This window comes from Dryobates pubescens, chromosome 13 (assembly GCF_014839835.1).
Source record: "Dryobates pubescens isolate bDryPub1 chromosome 13, bDryPub1.pri, whole genome shotgun sequence".
Classification (NCBI taxonomy): domain Eukaryota; kingdom Metazoa; phylum Chordata; class Aves; order Piciformes; family Picidae; genus Dryobates; species Dryobates pubescens.
In genome coordinates this window covers 19037249-19044657 of record NC_071624.1, presented here as the reverse complement: position 1 = coordinate 19044657, position 7409 = coordinate 19037249, and the positions used below count along the sequence as shown (strand labels likewise).

The following is a 7409-nucleotide window of genomic DNA, read 5'->3' as shown; positions in this document are numbered from 1 at the left end:
GTTATTTTTGATTCCTTAACTCCTTTGACATTTTTTAAAGCCTTTTATTTCCCTCCCCCCCTCCCCCATATTATTTTTTAAAGTATCTTTTCATTACTTGGAACTATTTTTGGAAATTTGATTTGGAACTCTTTGGAAATTTATTAGAAACTATTTTGGAAATTGGAACTATTTGGAAATTTACTTAGAACAATTTGGAAATTGAAACTATTTGGAAATTTATTGAAACTAGTTTGAAATGTATTGAAATTATTTTGAAATTTAAACTATTTTGAAAAAATTTAAAACTATTCTGAAATTTATGGAAACTATTTTGAAATATATTGAAACTATTTTGAAATTTAAACTATTTTGAAAAAAACTAAAACTATTCTGAAATTTAATTAAGCTATTTTGAAATTTAATTAAGCTATTTTGAAATTTATGGAAACTATTTTGAAATTTATGGAAACTATTTTGAATTTTTAAAAAACTATTTTGAAATTTTTAAACTATTTTGAAATAGTTAAACCATTTTGAATTTTTTAAACCATTTCAAAATTTTCTTTCACTTTTTTTTTAGACTCTAAAATTTTTTACAAACTTATTTTTTGTAAACTAATTTAAAAAAAAAACCAACTTAAAATCCTTTAAACCATTTTAAATTCTTTTTTTTGGGGGGAGGACTATTTTAATTTCTTTTTGGGGGGAGGACTATTTTAATTTCTTTTGGGGGGAAGGACTATTTTAATTTCTTTTGGGGGGGGGACACACTCTTTAAATTTCTTTAACTATATTTAAATTTGATTTTTTTTTCCCAAGCCATTTAATTTTTTTTAAAGGATTTTAAAAACTTTTAAACTATTTTTTTTTCATTTTTTTAAAACTATTTTAATTTTTTTTTAAGTATTTTTTTCTTTTTTTTTTTTTAAGTAGTATCATCTCTTTTTATTTATTAATTAAGCCTTAACAAAACTCCTTTGTAATTATAGACATATTTGTTTTTATATTCAAAATAAGATCTTGCTATGATACAGTTTCTTTTTTTTTTTGTCATTGTTTTATTTAACTTTTTTTAACTCTTTTTTTTTCTTTTTTTTTTCTTTTTTTCTTTTTTTGGACTATATACAGAAGTGCAAAAAAGTCAACCTTCTCTTCTAGACCTTTTCCCTCCCCTCCCACACCCCCCCCACCCCCACCCCCTCCCCCTTTCAACATGCCTAAACTGCAGCATAATCAATCAACCCCTCAGGAGTTTGCACGCACGCTCTAGAGAATTCTTGGTACGTAAACTTTTGGAGCATTTGGATTATCAACAACACAAAAAAACCCCACAAACAAATCCTCCCCTCCCTCCCCTCCAACAAAAAAACCCCAACCCCAAAACAACAAGAAAAATACAAGTCCCTTGATCTACTCGATTAATAATGCAGCTTATTTAGATAGCAAGGCCTTGATATTCAGGGATTTGCACCCAAAACGACAACACCCCAACCAAAAACCCCCAAATGTCGAAACATTTGACATGGTGACAGGAGAAAAAAACTGGATTGGGGGTTTTGCCCCCATCTTCTTTTGTAGGATCTTTTTCTTTTGACCTCTTTTATTTTGGGATCTCTTTTTTTAACCTTTTTTGGTTTTTTAATCTCTTTTTTTTATCTCTTTTTTGGATCTCTTTTTTTGGGGGATATCTTTTTTGGATCTCTTTTTATGGGGACATATCATTTTTTGATCTCTTTTTTTAACTTTTTAAAATATCTTTTTTAACCTCTTTTTTGGGGGGGATATCTTTTTTGATCTCTTTTTTTAACATCTTTGTTTTAATATTTTTTGGGGGGGATATATTTTTTTTTAATCTCTTTTTTTGGGGGATATCTTTTTTTTAATCTCTTTTTTGGGGGGGATATCTTTTTTTTAATATCTTTCTTTGGGGGATATATTTTTTTTAATCTCTTTTTTTGGGGAAATCTTTTTTTTAATATCTTTTTTTGGGGGGATATTTTTTTTGATCTTTTTGGGGGGGGGATTTTTTTGATCTCTTTTTTTGGGGGGAATATCTTTTTTTGACCTCTTTTTTAAACAGTTTTTGTTTGATATATATTTTTTAAATATCTTTTTTGGAGATCTTTGGGGATATCTTTTTTTGATCTCTTTTTCCAACATCTTTTTTTATGGGATTTTTTTTTTAATATATATATTTTTTTAACCTCTTTCTTTAACATCTTCTTTTTATATATATATTTTTAATATCTCTTTTTGATCTCTTTCTTTTAATATTTTTTTTTTGGGGGGGAACCTCTTTTTTAATATTTTTTTTAAATCTATTTTTTAAAATACCTTTTCCTTAAGAAAGATCTTTTTAAAATCTATTTAATACCTATTTTAAAATATATTTTTAATACCTTTTTTGGCTAATTTTTGCTAATTTTGCTTTTTAAAATATTTTTTATCTACTTTTTAATACCTTTTTCAATGCCTTTTTTTAAACATCTTTTTTTTTTTAAACTTTGGGTTTTTTAACATCTTTTTTTCTAACATCTTTTTTCCCTAACATCATTTTTTAACATAATTTTTCTAACATCTTTATTCCTAACATCTTCTTTCTAACATCATTTTTTGAACATCTTCTTTCTAACATCTTTTTTGGAACATCATTTTTTTTTTTAACATCTTTTTCCTAACATCTTCTTTCTAACATCATTTTTTGAACATCTTCTTTCTAACATCTTTTTTGGAACATCATTTTTTTTGAACATCTTTTTCCTAACATCTTTTTTTGAACATCTTTTTTTTTTTTTTTTTTTTAAACATCTTTTTCAGCATCTTTTTTCTAACATCTTTTTCCTAGCATCTGTTTTAACATCTGGGGTTTTTAACATCTGGGGTTTTTTAACATCTCTTTTTTTTAACATCTGGGTTTTTCACATCTGGGTTTTATTAACATCTGGGTTTTTTTTTTTAAAACATCTTTTTTTCCCAATTATTACTTCTTTTCCTTTAAATCTCCTTAACAACTAATTGCAAAGACCCCCCCCCCCCCAAAAAAAACCAAAAAAGAATAAAATCTATAAATCCCTAAAATATGAACTCAGTTGTCTGCCAGGATTGTTGCCATAGCAACCAACTTAAAAATGGCCTTTACTCAGCAATGATTATAGGAATTATATTAAGATATCCATAGAAAAAAGGTCTTTGTTCTTTCTGGGTTTTTTTTTTATGAGAACTAGAGACAAGAACTAACAAATGACTGACATTCTTCCATTGTCATGTTGAGATCAGCAAAACAGAGATCATTCAGGTTTAAAAACAAGAAGAACAACAACTCCTATGACCCAGCTGAGGAGGTGATGAAGGAGAAGAAAACGACTTTGGATTGGGAGAGGATTGGTTTGGTTTTGTTAGGTGTGTGAAAAGTCACCAAAGGCTTAGAAACTGAACTGCTATCCAACTGGTACTAGAAAAGGGAAGAAAAACAACTAATAAATGTAAGGAAGGGAAAGCAGGTTAAAAACAAGGAGAAAAAGAAACCAACTTAATGTCCTCTACTGGAATAACTACGCTTAAGATGTGAAGTCACTACGCTTCCTTAACACGACTGAAGTTACATTGGTATGGGTTGGAACCCGTAATGTCATCATCTAAGGCTTTAATAGATGTACAGTACAATCAGAAATCAACACCTGGCTCCTCTGCAAAGCAGCTCCCCTCCAGCATTGCAAAAAGAAAAACAAACCCCCAGAGCAGGGAACTGGGAAGTATGGAGGGTTCTAGAACCGAACCCCCGCTTCTTCCTACCCCTGCCGGCCGCCCAGCTGGCCCCCGCCTCAGCGCTGGGCAAGGACGACCCTCTCCTGACTGCCACATCCAATTCCTTTGGATGAATCCACTCCTGAAAACTTGAATGCACATCTATTGAGAGATATATATTTTTTTTTGTCTGCTTTTCTTTTTTTAAAGTTTTTTTATGTTTTGCTTTTTTTTCTTTACAGTTTGTAAAGGCTTTCTAAGGCTATAAGCAGTTAATCTGAACAACCACCCCCCACCCCCCAAAAACAAACCAGAGAACAAAAAGAAATCACATAGAAAACTTACCCCCCCCTACACACACCCCCAGTATTGACCCCCCACCCCCCCCCCCTTTTTTCCTAGGCTAATTAAACATCTCCCATTAGTCATCTTTTGGTTTTGCCATGCAGCTGCTGTTCAGTGCTTCTCCTCTCTTTGTGTTTTGTTTAGAGTCGCCGCCTCCCGGCGCGACTGCGGCGAAGGGGAAAGTGGAACCCACCTCTGCGGAACGTTTCACTTTTTAGAGTCCTTCTGACTGGCCACAGAGGCTATAAATAAGAGAAAACAAAACCCCCAAAAAACAAACAAACAAAAGAATAAAAACAGAATTCCCCCCCTCCCCCCCAAAAAAAAAGTTCCTCGAGAGGTTTTGTCACCGTGTCTCAGAAATGGCTTTTTCTGCCCTTGCGCGGCCCCCCGAGAGCTCGGCCCTACGGCCAGGGTGGGCTCCTCCCTGGCTGGGGAACCTCTTTCCCCCACTCCTTGCTTGCCTGCTGTGAGGAGTTTGTGAGGGTGACAGAGCACTGGAACAGGCTGCCCAGGGAGGCTGTGGAGCCTCCCTCTCTGGAGATATACTCGTGACCTGCCTGGATGCGCTCCTGTGTGATCTGCTCTAGGTGACGCTGCTCTGGCAGAGGGGTTTGGACTGGATGAGCTGTGGAGGCCCCTTCCAGCCCCTAACATTCTGTGATTCCTTGGCCATTTCTGAGACAGCTTTGGTTTGAAACAGAAGGGTGCCCTTTTGACTGCTTGGTACTGGAAGAAAGCAAGTGAAAATAAAACACATCCCCCACCCCCCAAAAAAAACAAACACCCAAAGAAAAGAGGTGGTTCTGAACAAAATAACACTGCAGAAAGTAATACTCTGGGTGGGATGTGTACAGTCTATGGCACTTGATGAGAAACCCTTCCCCAGCGTGATACTTAAAGCCATGGGTGTGCTTTAAAACAGACACAGTTGTGGTGGTTTGTGTTTGTGTTTTCTCCCCACTTGGCACATTCATCTGTCAGGATACCCTCTCTCTCTCTCCTCTCCCTCTTCCCTTAAATCTCATTAACATTAAAAAATAGTCCTCTTCAACAGAAAAAAAACAACATTAAGAACAAGAAGGAAACAACAACCAACAACAACAACAACAAAAGAGAAAGCAGGCCAAGGCCTTCCTGTGCATGCAGGGCTCTCGCCTCTCATGGCAACTTCTTTAAATACAAGGTGCACCTTTTGGTTTTGTTTTTCTCTTGTTATTTGTAAACCTTGGAGACCAAAAAAAAACACCAAAAAAAAAAAAACCAAAAAGAAGAAAGAAGAACTAAAACTTTTCTTTTTTTTTTTTTTTTTTTTGACTCTAAACCAAACAAACCCAAAGATTATCTCTTGGTCTCACAGACGTACCAACACCATCAGGAAGAGTCGGGGGGCAGGGCGGGGGTACAGCGTCGTCTGCCTTTTCCCCGGGCGACTCGATGCGATTGTGGAGGGAAAAGACAGGGCTCCCCCCCCGCCCTTCACCAAACCCCCTCCTCCACCCCTTCCCTGCTGCTAGAAAAGAGAGACGAGGCTGTACTCCTCAGACTAAGAATTAAGAAATCAAAATCACCTCAGCACAAAGATATCAATTCAATGTACAAAGTCAAGATAGGCAACAGTGTGTGGTGGATCCGCCACGCTCCGGGCTCGGCCCCGCTTTAACATGCAAGGTGTGGAGGGCTTACTGCTGAGGGAGGCTGGGGGTGGCTGGCTGTATATATACACTATGGCTGATGAGCTCCTCCTCTTCCCCACCCCAAACACACTGTTCCTTTGCTCTTCATTCATGATCTGCAGTGGGAAAGAACATAAAGAAGAAGAGGGGCGTTGAGGCATGCTCGTGGCTCTCGGCTAGCAGGGCAGCCCCCGGCGGGGGGACTGCAGCTGGGGAGTCCGGGAATCATATGACCATAGAATCAATGAGGCTGGAAAAGACCTCAAGGATCAAGTTCAACCTGTCACCCAACACCTCATGACTAAATAAACCATGGCACCAAGTGCCACATCCAATCCCTTTTTGAGCACCTCCAGGGACGGTGACTCCACCACCTCCCTGGGCAGCACATTCCAGTGGCCAATCTCTCTTTCTGTGGAGAACTTTCTCCTCACCTCCAGCCTAAACTTCCCCTGGTGCATCTTGAGATGGTGTCCTCTTGTTCTGGTACTGCTTGCCTGGGAGAAGAGCCCAACCCCCACCTGGCTACAACCTCCCTTCAGGGAGTTGTGGAGAGCAAGAAGGTCTCCCCTGAGCCTCCTCCTCTCCAGGCTAAGCAACCCCAGCTCCCTCAGCATCTTCTCACAGGACTGTACTCCAGACCCCTCCCCAGCCTCATTGCCCTTCTCTGGAAGACAGGGGGTAAAGCCAACTGTGCTCCAGTTCAGAGCTGCCTGTTTCTCAAAGGATCTCAGAGACAAAAGGGAGTACTTTCCAAGGTTTAACACACTCTGGCCTTACACTTCATTTATATTTACCAGTCCTATCCTTCCAGCACAGTAAAACCTTAAGATCACCTAGCAGAAAACACAGTGGATCCAAAGTAATTTCTTTTCATTATCTCAGACTCTAAAGTCCTACAGAATGAGGCCTTCTAATCCTCTGTGCTCTACCACCACCTGAGGTACAAGGGAGAATCACAGAATTATTGAGGCTGGAACAGACCTCTGAGATCTTCAAGTCCAGCCTATGACCTAGCACCACCACACTGACCAGCCCATGGCACTGAGTGCCACATCTAATCTTCCCTTCAACACCTCCAGCACCTCCCTGGGCAGTCCATTCCAGGCTCCAATTCCCCTTTCCATGGGGAAGTGCTTCCTGACATCCAACCTAAACCTCCCCTGGCACAGCTTCAGGCCATGCCCTCCCATCCTGGCACAATTTGCCTGGGAGCAGAGCCTGGCCCCCACCTTACTACATCTTCCCTTCAGGTAGTTGTAGAGTGTGATAAGGTCCCCCCTGAGTCTCCTCTTCTCCTGCACCCAGACCAAGGCCAGCCATGCTCTGTGGTGGAGCTGCACCTCACACCCCAGTTCTGCAGCAATAAAGGTTCTCAGCTCACCATGGGGTTGCACAGAATGGTCTGGGTTGGAAGTGACCTCCAAAGATCATCCAGTCCAACCCCTTGCAGCCAGCAGGGATATCCTCCACTAGATCAGACTGCCCAGGGCCCTGTCCAGACTCACCTTGAATACCTCCAGGGATGGGACCTCAACCACCTCCCTTGGGCAACCTGTTCCAGTGTTCCACTATTGTCATAGTAAAGAGCTTGTTCCTAACATCCAATCTCAATCTGCTCTTCTCCAGCTTAAAGCTGCATTTGACTATCTGAACAGGACC

General features: G+C 39.0%; 1 protein-coding gene across 5 annotated transcripts in view; it reads right to left on the bottom strand.

Annotated features, from left to right (window-relative positions):
• Positions 1-5564: 5564 nt before the first annotated feature.
• The window catches only part of MBNL1 (muscleblind like splicing regulator 1), a 60949-nt gene continuing 59104 nt past the window's right edge, over positions 5565-7409 (bottom strand). For all 5 annotated transcript variants that reach the window (XM_054166301.1, XM_054166302.1, XM_054166306.1 and 2 more), the window contains one exon: positions 5565-5863. The gene's annotated coding sequence lies outside the window, so the exon portion shown is untranslated. The remainder of the gene's footprint in view (positions 5864-7409) is intronic.